The following is a 15,355-nucleotide window of genomic DNA, read 5'->3' as shown; positions in this document are numbered from 1 at the left end:
AAGGGATCACAGCCAGGAAGCTCAGGAGGAACAGCCAGGGAGGTGCTGCCATTGCTCCTCAGCATCTGCCACTGGAGGAGGTCACACGTCACTCTTGCCTAATAGCAGGGCCGGCCCTGGCTGTTTGGTGCAGATTGTTTCGTCGTCGCCTCCGCCTCTACCCTTTCTCCTCCTGAAAGTCTGTTCTAAGTGGTCTGTAGCTTTGCTGCTTTAGGCTGAATAATTCTCGGGTCTGTGGTAGCAAAGTCTAATTGCTACTTGGACAGGAGGCTTCCGAGGGCAAGCCAGGTTGCTGCCAGCTGTAGCGTGAGCAAGTCGGGAGCTGGCACGCTGCCATGTGCATCGGCAATGAACCAGCGCCGCAGCATGGTGTTGAAGGAGTGCTGTGCTGCCGGAGGTGCCATACGCTGGATGAGAAATAGAGTCTTGTTCGCGTTCATTTGTTAGTAGTTGTTTAAGATCCCCTGGTGCTTTCTGAAAGGGCAGAGGTGTTAATCCCAAACTCCTGCTTTAAATTCTATTTGGGGGTAATTAAATTCAGCTTCCTTGTGCTCTCCGATATGTCGAGGATGTGTGCCTCAGCTCCAACTCCTAAAAACCGGTGCAAAATTGTGCTTCTTTGATTGCAGCAAGCCACATTTGACCCCTATTGGGTGTGGGCACTTGCAGGTCATAGAGAACTGCAACGTGTCTTGTGTGTTCTTGATGGAAACCAAAGAGTCTTAAGGTTTTCTTTTAAAGAAACGGTAAGCGTCCATAGCTCGTTCCTGGGATAGCTCAGTTGGTAGAGCATGAGACACTTAATCTCCGGGTTTTGATTCGCACAATGGGCAAAAGGTTCCCTTCCAACTCTATGATTCTATGTCCCCAAAGAAAGTTTGATAATGGGATGGCAAGCAGTTTATTGGGAATGTACATACATTGTATAGGGAGGCTGTTTGCATTTAAAGCTGTGACACTGTTTCTAGAAAGGGATGTGGGAGAAATTTGATTCAGCTGGCATTTAAAGGTACAGTCATACCTCGGGTTACAGACGCTTCAGGTTGCATTTTTTCAGGTTACGGACCCACCGAAACCCGGAAGTACCAGAACTGGTTACTTCTGGGTTTTGGCTGTCATGCATTTTCCTAATCTGCACTTTCCTAATCAATTGGCAAAACGAAGCACAGCCATCCTTCAAAATTTACACTTCACATTTTTTAATGGTGTTCCTGTGCCAAAAAAAAAAAAAAGAGTACAAAAATTGTCTATACTAGGGCAGGGGTAGGAACCCTTTTCTGGCTGGTGGGTCAAATCATTTTCTCCTGACTCATTGGCAGGTGGGCGGGGCCACCTATAGTGGTGTCAGGGGTTGCTGCGCTTTAGAGCCCCGGTTGCTGGGACTTCAAAGCACAGTGTTTGAAATCCCTTTGGGAGTAGCTTTGTGCCTTGTGATGGTGAAGTAAACACTTCTGCCTCCTTAAAGGTAAAGGACCCCTGACAGTCAAGTCCAGTCGTGAATGACTCTGGGGTTGCGGCGCTCATTTCGCTTTACTGGCCGAGGGAGCCAGCATTTGTCCGCAGGCAGTTTTTCTGGGTCATGTGGCCAGCATGACTAAGCCGCTTCTGGAGAAACCAGAGCAGCGCATGGAAACGCCATTTACCTTCCCGCCGGAGCGGTACCTATTTATCTACTTGCACTTTGATGTGCTTTCGAACTGCTAGGTTGGCAGGAGCAGGGACAGAGCAACAGGAACTCACCCTGTTGCGGAGATCCGAACTGCTGACCTTCCAGTCGGCAAGCCCTAGGCTCAGTGGTTTAGACCACAGCACCACCCGCGTCCCTCCCTATTCTGCTTCGTATACCTCCCCTTTCAGAACTTTAAAGAAGACACACAAATCAGCTTCTAAATGGTTTTGCAGGCCACCCCACACAGCTCTTTTAAATTTCAGAGACCCATTGAATGGAAACTGCTTCCCTCCCCCTTCACCTGCGTCCTTCCTGATGGGGAGTTGGGAGTGTGTTTGATGGGTGGGTGATGGCTTCTCCAAAACAGCCTCACAGGCCAAACAGGGATGTCTGGTGTGCCAAGTTTGGCCCACAGGCCAGAGATTCCTCACGCATGTGCTAAAGCAAAGTGTGCATAAATATAGTAGAATTAGAGGATTGTAGAGTTGGCAGGGGTCACAAGGGTCATCTAGTCCAACCCCCTGCAATGAAGGAATCTTTCACTCAACCTGGGACTCGAACCCTGGGATTAAGAGTCTTATACTCTACCAAGTGAACATACAGAAAATGCATTGTATTAGGCAAAAACAGTTTTGCAAAAATGTGTTTCTTAGGCAAAATTCTGTTACAAACGTGTATATTAGGAAAAAGGAAACTTAAATGCTGATGAATGTTTACAAGGACTTCTTTTTTAGGAAAAAAAAGTATCACAAAATGTGGAAATATGGAGAGCTGAACTTTAGATTGGAAAAAAAATGAGAAATGGAGTGAAACCGAAATTTACAATTTCATCCACCCCTACTTTCAGATGACCTGTTTTTTAAGCATTCATCCTGATTGGTTAGATGACGTTGCACAAGCAAATGTTATCTCACATTTTCCAGTACATGTCCCTGTCACTTTCATTACCACAAAAAGACTGGTCCTTTTTGAGGGGGGTGGGGATGCTTATTTGTTGCAGAAGAGCTTCGAATCAATTTGAATTTATAGGTCTTGAATCCTGCCTGAAATCTCACCTGAAAATAGCAAGAGCCAGAAAGCCCCTAACTTATTGTGAGCTGTTGGCAAGGTGGCCTTAAGGAATCTAATTTGTGATTATTGTGAACAGGGCAGTCATTAAAAAAAGAACCTGTTCCTACATTGCTCTGCTTTTAAGCATCTTGTAAATGCACAGGATAGACAGACTTAAAAAGACAGAGGGAAAAGACCACCAGTCAGAAAACTCCAGGCTAAAAACAAAATCCTAAGAAGGCATAAACAAAGTGAAGTTTCCTTTGTATTTGAGACTTAACTGGCATCAAGCCGAATATCAAAGCAATATCAAAGGAAAGCTACCCATTAATTAATTCAGACCAGCTCCACAAAGCAATCCCAGGTATTTACTGATATCTGATTCCAACAACTTCCTAATCTTCACAAGATGTCATTAAGAATGGCATTAAATCTGCCGGCAATTAATCCTGCATTGTTGTCCCTGTTGTAACTCGGAGATGGGCTATCGAGAAGCGTGAGGAAGGAAGAAAAGAGAATCCATATGTGTTTTCCCTTCCGGGAGAAGAATGTACGTGTGGCACAAACAATTTGTCAGTGCATCTTACGAACTGATTGGTCTCTGTCATTTCCGCTGGAGGAGAGCAGATCAGAACTGCCTCCCCACTTTATGATAAAAAAGGGATTAAGTTCCTTGTAAAATGCCAGCAGAAGGCTTGGGAAGCAGAAGAATGAGGACCGTGTTAGATGTGGTGTGTCCTTTAAACGTAACTTTTAGTTTCAAAAAAGCAGACACAGCTCCTTTCCCTGATTCCAATCAAGGTCAACCCTGTGGCAGGCCAAGATCTCAGGGGAAATCCCTACACCCATTGTCAATGGTAACTTACATATGGAGATTTCCACAGGGATTTTTATTTTGGGGGGAAATAATTTGTGTGCCATGAACTCCACCCAGTGGAGGCTGGCATCCATTGGGGTTGGTAGAGTTGAAGGCAAGGAGGTCAACAGTAGGTGGGGCCAGAACCAATGACAATAGGTGGAGCCAGAACCAATGACATAGATGGAGACAGAACCAATGACAATAGGTTGGAGCCAGAACCAATGACATAGATGGAGCCAGAACCAATGACCATAGATGGAGACAGAACCAATGACAATAGGTGGAGACAGAACCAATGACATAGATGGAGACAGAACCAATGACATAGATGGAGACAGAACCAATGACCATAGGTTGAGACAGAACCAATGACCATAGGTGGAGTCAGAACCAATGACAATAGGTGGAGACAGAACCAATGACAATAGGTGGAGACAGAACCAATGACAGATGCAGCCAACCAGAGGCACCAACATGCATTGAGGAGTGAAGGGTTCTTGTCACATGTGTGATGTTTTGGGAGGAGCCAGAGGAAAGAGCCGAATACATTGGCTGGCAGCTCCTCCTCTCTCGCGCTTGGCAGCCTTCCACAGGAGGAGGAGGAGCCAGCCACTGAAGCCACACTCAGCTCCACGCTCAGCCTCCTCCACCCCCTGACAGTAGGGAACAGTTGGGGCTAACCCCAGCCCCAAATATGGGCCCACCAGAGTTGGCACCACTGTAGTCAACTAGCTCTGGTTTTGTCCCCATCTTCCTGCCTGCTGAACTCTACAAAGTCAACACTGAAACTAAGGAGGGGGAGGCTGACACCCAGTGCCTACCCCTAGAAGGGTTGTTAGGTAGGTGGGACCTAGCAGGGGAGAGACTGAGCTTAGTGGTGCAGTTTCCCAAATGGATCGGCCTCCACTGCCCTCACCTGCAGGAACAAAACAAACAGGAATATACTTGCATTAGTTTTCCAAGTCAGTTTTTTGTTTGCTTTTACATTCGCTTGTCTTTGAAATAAATGTAAAAGAACAAAAAATGGAGGGTCTAATTGTTTCACGTGTTCTTGTATTTTTTAAAAAATGAATGCAGAGCTCTATCCCCATACCAAAACTTTGGATGGTGGAATCATATTAGATATACCCAAATCAGTGCTGCCAGCCTCCAGAGAGGATGAGATGCTGACATGAGGAGCATGTCAAACTTTTGTGTGTACAGTGGTACCTCGGGTTACATTCACTTCAGGTTACAGACTCCGCTAACCCAGAAATAGTACCTCAGGTTAAGAACTTTGCTTCAGGATGGTAACAGAAATTGTCCTCCGGCGGTGCGGCAGCAGAGCAAGGCCCCATTAGCTAAAGTGGTGCTTCAGGTTAAGAACAGTTTCAGGTTAAGAACGGACCTCTGGAACGAATTAAGAACTTAACCCAAGGTACCACTGTATTCACAAGAAAATGTTGTCTTTGCTGCATTAGCAGCACTTGAAGTGACCTCTCTGGGGTGCAAGCCTTGCAGTGTGTGTGTCTGGAGGTCCGGGGCTGCCCAGAGGACAGGACCCACCTCTCGACCTCACAGAAGTGGTCCAAAGGAAAGCAGAGCAAGATGTTTAGCACTGGCTTGGCTGCAGGAGTTGCTGGAAGGAGGCATACCTGGCGCCATCCAACCATCTTAGTGACTTTGCTTCATCAGCAATTAGCCGTAATTAGAAAACCTTCCTTTCAAATGGCTGCAGTTTCTCTGAAATCTTAGCAGCTGGGAGTATGGGAGATTATACTCCAAGTACAGTCATACCTCTTGTTGCGTTTGCTTCAGGTTACATGCTTTCATGTTGCATCTCGCAGTAACCTGGAAGTACCAGAAAGGGTGACTTCCGGGTTTCACCGCATGCGCAGATGTGCAAAATGATGTCACGTGTGTGTGCAGAAACAGCAAATCGTGACCCGCGCGTGCGCAGACATGGATTGCGTTCCTTTCATGTTGCGAACGGGCCTCCAGAATGGATCCCATTCGCAACCAGAGGTACCGCTGTACTCACATGATCTGTCTCTCCCACATATTTGCACAATGCAAGCACCATCAGTGCACCATGGAGCCAGGGGAGAATGGCCAAAACACCCCACCAGAAATAGATGAATCTTGACAACAATTGCCCCTCATCTGTGGAGAATGGCCCACTGCGGCAAATGGGACACTGCGCCCTCAACCTCTATCTTCTCTCAGCCAGCCCCCACCTGGCTACCTCCTTACTTACAACCAGCCATTGGTCTCACTTCTTATTGGTCCCAACTGTCACCTACCCTCTCTGTTCCATGGGCACCAGCTGCCATTTACTCCTCATTTATTCTTAATACAAATCCTTCGTCTCTGTTCCCAGACGGAATTGCGAGGCTCGACAACCCTTTTTCCTTTCTCTTACCTGTGAGTGATCTGAATGACTAAGACCAGCTTTGAGTTCTGCTCTTGCCCATCACATGAGCCGCTGTCCTCTAGAGGTCCACTGAATTGTTTTGTTGCCAAATCCTGACAATCCCTCAGAGCCAAGGTGTTGCTGGAATATTGCGCGGCGTCGTGTGTTTAGTCCTGAGATTTTATTAAAACCAAAGTGATGAAACGTCTTCCGGGGAGCAACTTAGCTTCACGGCAGCAAAGGTGTTTGATGAAATATCCATTTCCTCCAGGGCCGTGCATTTGTGGCGCACAGTCACACCGGCGAGAGGCAGGAATTGTATTTGACTGTGCTCGGCTGATATGCCATTATTTAAAAGTTCTGGATGAAAGTGAGCAAGCCATTCCACCTGAGAGTACAAAGGAAGGTGTGATCTGAAGAATTTCACCAAGCTGAGTGAAAGGCCTTAACATTCCCACTGGGTGGGGTATCCCTTTTTTTTTATTAGAACCCATTTCTTTTGGATTACAACCCTTTTTTGGGGGGGAGACCCCATTGGTGAAAGCGCGCCTTGGGTTACAACCTGCTTTGTTTTACAACTGGACCTCCAGAACAGATTGTGGTTGTAAACCAAAGTAAAGGTAAAGGACCCCTGACCATTAGGTCCAGTCATGGCCGACTCTGGGGTTGCGGCGCTCATCTCGCTTTATTGGCCGAGGGAGCCAGCGTACAGCTTTTGGGTCGTGTGGCCACCATGACCATGCCACTTCTGGCGAACCAGAGCAGCGCACGGAAACGCCGTTTACCTTCCCGCTGGAGCAGTACCTATTTATCTACTTGAACTTTGACGTGCTTTCAAATTGCTAGGTTGGCAGGAGCAGGGACCGAGCAACGGGAGCTCACCCTATCGCAGGGATTCAAACCGCCAACCTTCTGATCGGCAAGTCCTAAACCAAGGTACCACTGTACAAATGATCTGACTCAGCACCCAGGCAGCTTCATGTGGCGCAATAGCACAGTGGGTCTGTCTGTTAACCGGAAGGTTGGTGGTTCGAGCCCACCCAGGGATGACTGTGGGCAGGATTCCTGAATTGCGCGGGGATTGGACAAGATGACCCTTGGGGTCCCTTCCAATTCTGTGGTTTTACATCTTCATATCCTCAATGCCATTCCAGAATGAAAAGGGAAAAGGAGAGGAAGTTAGGTTGCATTGAGATAGAATTCAGCACTGAGTGAGTCATTAATCTGCCCCTCACAACTCTTCCTCTGTGAAGTTTTCATCTCCGCCAAACTGACAACTACCCCTTCCAACAGAATCTGGACTGTGGACCCTTTGTAGCTGGGTGCCTTGTTCCACATGTTGTCACAGAATACTCTGTGCCGGCTCAGCGATCAGTGTCAGATCCCTCTGCCACTGCCACAAGCACAATGCAACGCAGATTTTATAAACTCCTTTGATTTCATACACTCCAACATTTCTCCGATGAAAATAGGGACGTCCCATTCCACAATGATAATTTTGCTATTTAAAACCCACACATCTTACTGGGCTGCCCCAGCACTCTGAGCGGCTTCCAATATGTATAAAAACATAATAAAACATTGAACTTTTTTTAAAAAAAACCTTCCCTATACAGGATCGCCATCAGACAGGTCAGGGGTCAGACAACTCCATACCCTCCAACATTTCTCCAATGAAAATGAGGACATCCTAAGGAAAAGCAGGACATTCTGAGAAACTGGGATGGTTTCTCTAAATCAGGGATGTCCCTGGAAAATAGGGACACTTGGAGGGTCTGTGATTTAAAGGTGTAACACTTCTGTTAATTATCCAAATGGAATGGGCGTAGGCCTCAGCAGCTTGAAATTCTCCATAGTTCACGGCCTCAACTTCACACTTGAAACGTTTCAGAGGATGTGACAAGTTGGGTATTTATTTTTTTCCTTATTACAGGCTAAGCTTGATTATGCTCCTTAAATATCTTTGATGCCTTTTGCTATTATATAGAAAGAGCAGATAAATTGCAATTTTATAACTGGGGCAGAAAACCTACAATGTTGTTGTTAGCATGGCACCTTATTCACAATGAATGAACTAAGTGACTCAGTGGTCCAAGGTGACCTTGATTGTGAGGAGAGTGCATGAAGCAGAAAAAAATCTATTGAAAAGATGAAGAAATGTCAAACAAACAAAAAAGCACTACAATATAATCGAGCTAGAGAGTTCTTGATTTGGAAAAGGCATAGGCCAAGGACAAACAGACCAGAACTCAGTTCCTGTCTTACGAGTATGAGTTATTCTATGGCCTTGAGGTATAATGACACCATTCCTATTTTTAAGAAAAAATAAAATGTATATAAAGTGTATTTATTGGGTGAGTGTATATTGCATGCCCACCAACATTTCTCCGATGAAAATAGGGAGAGCCCATTCCATTAAGATAATTTTACTATTTATACCCCACCCATCTTTTTGGTTTGCCCCAGTCGGGGCAGCTTCCAACATATATAAAAGCATAATAAAACATTAAACATTTAAAAAGACTTCCCTATACAGGATTGCCTTCATACGGTTCGGGGTTTGGATAAATTCATACCCTCCAAAATTTCTCCAATGAAAATAGGGCTTTAGAGGCGGACTGGGATATAAATCAGATACGGGACCACCTCTCCTGGTATGCCCCGTGGAGGACCTTAAGGTCCACAAATAACAGCACTTTGGAGGTCCCAAGCCGCAAGGGGGGTTAGCTACGTCTCAACTAGGGCCAGGGCCTTTTCAGTACTGGCCCCAACTTGGTGGAATGCTCTGTCACAAGAGACAGAGGGACTTGACATCTTTCCGCAGCCTGCAAGACAGAGCTGTTCCACCTGGCCTTTGGTTTGGACTCAGTCTGACCCTTATGTTTCCCTCCCCTTATGGTTTTGATTTATGGGCTACTATTAAAATGAGTCTGCATTTTAAATTGTATTTTAAACCGTATTTTAATAAACTGAGAGGGGGTCAGATGGGCGGGGTATAAGTAAGTAATGGATGGATGATGATGATTATGACTGGAAGACAAGACCTACAGCTAGTGGAGCCAGAGCTAGTTTGTCCCCATCCCTGCTAGTTCAGCAGGGGCAAAACAGTTTGTCCCCATCCCTGCTAGTTCAACAGGGGCAAAACAGAGACTAAGGAGCAAGAAGATGACAGCCAGAACCACCTCCTAAGTCAGAATCATCATAATCATCACCATTTATTATTTGTACCCCGCCCATCTGGCTGGGTTTCTCCAACCACTCTGGGCGGCTTCCAACAAAGATTAAAAATACATCAAAATGTCACACATTAAAAACTTCCTTGAAGCAGGGCTGCCTTCAGATTTTTTCTAAATGTCAGGTAGTTGTTTATCTCTTTGACATCTGATGGGAGGGCGTTCCACAGGGCAGGTGCCACTACCGAGAAGGCCCTCTGCCTGGTTCCCTGTAACTTGGCTTCTTGCAGTGAGGGAACCGCCAGAAGGCCCTCGGCACTGGACCTCAGCGCAGGCAGCACAGGCAGGCAGGCAGGCACGGGTTGGCTGAGGGCAGGTTATGATTGGTGAGACAGTTCCCCATTCACTATAATGGACCATCAAGCTATTTCTGGCCACGGCACACCAGAAAACCACAAAAGAAGTGCCAAAACAGCCAGTGAAATATATTGTCAAAAGTTGTTGCCGCAGCAGATGACATGATCCAGTTTCTTCTGGGCTTAACTCACTTGCATTTACCTCCCCTGTTTTTTTTAAAAGGGTTTGCATTTTGCATGGATAATATGAAGTCGCCTGGGGGCAATATCTGCAGTGCGACTGTCGAATCCGAGTGAATATCTATTTTAGGATTAAATGAATTTTTGTAAAGGCTCATTTGTTTGAAGAAGTGATACTTAATCATGGGTGTTTACACATGAATGTGAAGTGGGGGAATTTTCCATCACAGTATCAACCCCCCCTCCTTTCCATACCTCTGTTGTACCTGACCTCCCTTGTGCCCCAGAGCCAAAACTGTTTGGGTAGGAAGCAAAGAGAAGATTAAATGCCTCAAATGTGTTTGCTTAATAGAGCAGTGTAAATCATTAAATGAGGTTGTCATTTCTCAAAGTCAGGGCGTTTATTAGAAAAGAAAGAATGGCTGTTTCACTTGTAGAGAAAGCAGGAGTATTGGGTGGCAATGAGCAAGAGCCGCAGAGGGACCTTCCAAAGGACTGGATTATTTAGCATTCATCCTGATTTGTTTGAGTTGATTTCATAGAATCATAAAATCATAGCGCTGGAGGGTCATCTGGTCCCAAGTGCAATGGGTCAGTTCATCTGCCTGTTAACTCCCTGCAATGCAGGAATCTCAACTAAAGTATCCATGACAGATTGCCATCCAACCTCTGCTTAAAAACTTCCAGGAAGGAAAGCCCACCATCTTCCATCCCACTGTCAAGCAGCTCTTACTGTCAGAAAGTTATTCCTGATGTTCAGTTGGAATCTGTTGTTGTTTTTTAGTTGTTTAGTTGTGTCCGACTCTTCATGACCCCATGGACCAGAGCATGCCAGGCACTCCTGTCTTCCACTGCCTCCCGCAGTTTGGTCAAACTCATGTGGTAGCTTCGAGAACACTGTCCAACCATCTCGTCCTCTGTCGCCCCTTTCTCCTTGTGCCCTCCATCTTTCCCAGCATCAGGGTCTTTTCCAGGGAGTCTTCTCTTCTCATGAGGTGGTCATAGTATTGGAGCCTCAGCTTCAGGATCTGTACTTCCAGTGAGCACTCAGGGCTGATTTGCTTCAGAATGGAGAGGTTTGATCTTCTTGCAGTCCATGGGACTCTCAAGAGTCTCCTCCAGCACCATAATTCAAAAGCATCAATTCTTCGGCGATAAGCCTTCTTTATGGTCCAGCTTTCACTTCCATACATCAGTAAAACCATAGCTTTTACTATACGGACCTTTGTTGGCAAGGTGAAGTCTCTACATTTGGAATCTACTTCCTTGTAATTTGAACCCTACCCTCTAGAACAGCCTTTCTCAACCTGTGGGTCCCCAGATGTTGTTGAACTACAACTCCCATCACCCCTAGCTAGCAAGGCCAGAGCTCAGGGATGATGGGAGTTGTAGTCCAACAATATCTGGGGATCCACAGGTTGAGAACCACTGCTCTAGAACAAAAGAAAACAAGCTTGCTCCATTATCCATGTGGCAGCCCTTACGACAGTTGAAGATGGCTATCATATCTACTCTCGGTCTCTTCTTTTGCAGGCTAAACATACCCAGCTCCCTCAACTGTTCCTCATCAGGTCTGGTTTCCATCTTGGTTGCCCAAGATTTGATTTATTATATTTCTATGCTGCTTTTCATTCAAATGAATCCCAGAGCAGCTTAGAAACAATAAATAACATGAACATGAACAAATATAATACAATGTCACAAATACAGCATAAATCAAATTGAATAATTAACAGACCGTCAGTGAAACAACTACAATCTATAAAGCACTGTTAACAAAGCAGTAGCTAGAAAAAATAAGCTAAACATCACAATTACAGCAGAAGTCATTATAGGATTCACAAAGTGCTATAGCATTCATGATCTATAAAACGATATTAACAACATTAACAAAATAGCAGCCAAAAGATAAGTTAGCGCTGCTGAATTCGTACACATAATCTCCCCCTCTATTCAGTTTATGAAAAGACACATACATATCATGCCCGTGGCAGCAAATTCCTTCTGGAGGTTCCTTGGGCTGGAGGTGAACTCGAGCTCCCCCAATGGCAAACAGAATCTCTTACTCCTCAGTTCTTCCTCTGGAAACAGCTCTCTTATGATGGCTCCCAGGGCTGGAGGGTGGGGTGAGGCAGATTGGAAAAGTTACAGGGAAGCAGGCAGAGGGCCTTCTCGGTGGTGGCACCTGCCCTGTGGAACGCCCTCCCACCAGATGTCAAAGAAAACAACAACTACCAGACTTTTAGAAGACATTTGAAGGCAGCCCTGTTTAGGGAAGCTTTTAACGTTTGATGCATTACTGTATTTTAATATTTTATTGGAAGCCGCCCAGAGTGGCTGGGGAAGCCCAGCCAGATGGGCAGGGTATAAATAATAAATTATTAATATTAATATTAATATTAATATGCAAAGAGGTAAGGTGACACTGTATTGAGCGCATGTTATCCCACCCTATCCAGTGCACTTGCCCATCGCTTTCCTTATGGAAAAACCCTCTCTTTTGGGAAGCGGGTTCTTTGTGCAAGCCAGTTGTAGTCATCCAGCCTGAATTTTCTGGTGTGTGGCTGAGTCCCGCTGGCTCCTGCTCACAGTCAGGATGAGGCCAAAAGTTTATTCGTGTGCTTAAAGAAATGGTTGTTGTTAAAAGGCAGCCCACAAAAGCAAAGTGGCTGGCATTTGGTACAGCTGATTTTGAATTGCAACACTTCTCTGCAAGTGAAGCTGCCATGGTTGCCTGTTGCTTTCTCAATCAGGGCCCATGGGGTCAATTACCTGCTCTGTTGAGAAGCAGTGGTGTGTTCAGACACCCGTTCCTTATACCAAGTGGTGATGCAGGTCACCGTGTTTACCGTCAGTTTTGAACCTGGAGCCCTCTGGCAGGCAAAAGGCCTGATCGAGATTTAGCAGACCCTCGCTTGCTGTTAACGTTCTCCACAGCTTGTTACCTAATGAGCAGAAGGCAGTTGCCAAAACTCCCCGCTGATCTCTTCCCAGTGAAAATAGGCCTGAGGTGTTGGACATTGACAACCCTAAATGAGCTACCATTCTGGCATATGTCTGATAGTAAGGCAGTCTTTAGAGATCCACCTGTCAGCTGGGATAGGTGGATCTCCTCTGCCCGGTGACATGATGTTAAAGGTACAGTAGAGAGGTACGCGTACTGTATCGCTCAGGCCGACTGGACGGTGCAGGGTTGCATTTCAGGGGCTTCCTCCCAACTCTTTGCAAAAGGCTGCAGGTTATCCTCAGAACTACTGGTATGTTTAAACCATGGGCTGGCCAACTAAGGCCCATGGGCCGGATCAGGCCCAATTGCCTTCTGGATCCGGCCCACAGACGGTCTGGGAATCGCTGTGTGGATCGCCAGCACGCACGTTCTTTCCTTCTCCCTCCCTCTCCTTTACACGGTGGCGGCAGCGCCTCCTCCCTCCCTCCCTCCCTCCCTCCCTCCCTCCCTCCCTCCCTCCTGGTTTCTCCCCGCCCTGCCTAGAGGAGGAAGGAGACTGGGCTTTGTAAATTCCATAGCAGGCCAAGCCAGTGGAACCAGCTCAACTTGAGCAGGTGGAAACTGATCTCTCCACCCCCACCACCTGCCGTATGTCACCTGAACCCTGCTGTACAGTTATCCGCAGTCCTATGCTATGGCTATGTCTCATACTCTCCAACATCTTGAGCCTCCAAATTGAGACATGTGTCTTCCTGCCCATGCTCCCACGCAAGTCGTGTGACCTGCACAAGATCACGGAGCCCAAAAACTGTGCTTTTGTCAGGGCTGTGCTTGCATGGTGCCCCAAACCACATCTTTTGGGACACCGTGCCTGATCAGGCCCCCCCCCCCAAAAAAATGTGTTTTAGGAGGGAAGCATTTTTTTAGGTCGGGATTTTTGTGTGAAATCGCATGACATCGTGGCACTCAAAATGGCCATTGTGCACTCGCATGAGAAAATGGGGTGCCCCGGTTTTTTTCTGGGACACTTGCGGGGTATGCTATAATCACAGTCATGCTGAAATGCAGCAGAGAGCAGGCCTCTTGCAGTGACCCTGCTAGTATAGTTACAGATAGGTAGCCGTGTTGGTCTGCCATAGTCAAAACAAAAAAAATTCCTTCCAGTAGCACACGAAAGCTCATACCAAGAAATAACTTAGTTGGTCTTTAAGGTGCTACTGGAAGGGATTTTTTTTGTCCTGCTAGTATAGTTCATGTAACGTTTTCCTTTGTTTCAAGTGGGAAATCTGGGTTCTAGACCCTATGGTGTAGGAAGCATGCATGAAATTGCTTGAGGAAATTACAGAAGACCTACAAGGGGTGCTGAAAAAGAGTTTCAGTCACTAGGGATTGATTTCCCTGTACGATTATAGAACTGTTAAATTATAGAAATTGTAGAAGTTTTTATGTGAACTTCTTATGTAAATTCTTGCCACAGAATTTAGATTCCTTGCTGCAGAATTTCAACAGCATGCAACTTTTTAGGGCATTGTGCTCTGGGTATTTGGTCTTCCAAATTATGAAATCTTTCCAAAGGTGCCTTGTGAACACTGATGGGTCAATTCTGAGCCTGACCCCATTTCGAATGCTGCAGACTGGCATTAGCTCTAATACAGTGGTACCTCGGGTTACATACGCTTCAGGTTACAGACTCCGCTAACCCAGAAATAGTACCTCGGGTTAAGAACTTTGCTTCAGGATGAGAACATAAATCGTGCAGCAGTGGTGCAGCGGCATCAGGAGGCCCCATTAGCTAAAGTGGTGCTTCAGGTTAAGAACAGTTTCAGGTTAAGAACAGACCTCCAGAACGAATTAAGTACTTAACCCGAGGTACCACTGTATGTACTTGGTGGTTGTTGTTTTTTTAAAAAAGGAAAGTTCTTTTAAAAAGCATAACAAGATGGTTAATGAGATAGTGGGGATGTTTATCAAACGAGAAACATCAGCAAATAGACGAGGAGCGACCGATGATGTTTACCAGAAAATGTGCGCTTGAATTGGATAGCACCTTTATTTTAAAGTGCAGCATTGCGATGCTGCCGATGTGGGGTTTTTGTTGTTGGGTTTTTGTTGTTGTTGTTTTTTGGTTTTGCTTTTTTAGTCAGCCGAATTAATGTTCAATTTAATTCAAATTAGAACCAAATGGAAATACAGAGTGCAGCAAATGGCAGACTTGGAACGTTTCCAAACGCAGTTTCAGCAGTTTTTCAGCTCATTCTCCCCCCACCACCCCTTAAATCTAAAAGAAGCACCTTGTTCAATTGTGCTGTAAGCTTGTTCTGGCTAGAAAATAATGATGCTCTGTTGTGGCGGGGGGGGGGGGCTGGTACTTAATAATCTCCAAAGACTGGCAGAGCGGATGATGCTAAACAAACCATAGTGTTTTGAGTTCGGTGTCCATAGCAAAGCAGTTTGTGATCCTTTCTCCTCTGAATACTAGTGGCTGAGAATCTCAAGCCAGGGGAAGAGGGCTTGGTTCTCAAACTTAATCCTTGGTTTTGGAACCAAGAAGTCTGGAAGTCTGTTCCAAAACCAAAGCGTTCCAAAACCAAGGCGTGCTTTCCCATAGAAAGTAATGCAAAATGCGTTAATCCATTCCAGACTTTTAAAAACAACCCCTAAAGCAGCAATTTACCATGAATTTTACTAACAAGACCATTGATCCATCAAATGGAAGCAATAAACAATGT

At 45.8% G+C, this 15,355-nt stretch overlaps 1 protein-coding gene and 1 long non-coding RNA gene across 31 annotated transcripts in view; both read left to right on the top strand.

Annotated features, from left to right (window-relative positions):
- CELF2 (CUGBP Elav-like family member 2) overlaps positions 1–15,355 on the top strand; it is a 518,056-nt gene that overhangs the window by 399,931 nt on the left and 102,770 nt on the right. The window lies entirely within an intron of this gene.
- On the top strand, positions 1,135–4,769 carry LOC309378860. The gene is made up of 3 exons (XR_014172212.1): positions 1,135–3,734; positions 3,809–3,858; positions 3,907–4,769. It is a non-coding gene; the product is annotated as an uncharacterized lncRNA (long non-coding RNA).

Source organism: Podarcis melisellensis, assembly GCF_964234715.1.
Source record: "Podarcis melisellensis genome assembly, chromosome: 10".
Classification (NCBI taxonomy): Eukaryota; Metazoa; Chordata; class Lepidosauria; order Squamata; family Lacertidae; genus Podarcis; species Podarcis melisellensis.
Note: the sequence above shows the minus strand (reverse complement) of the source record. Positions and strands in the feature narration are given on the sequence as shown.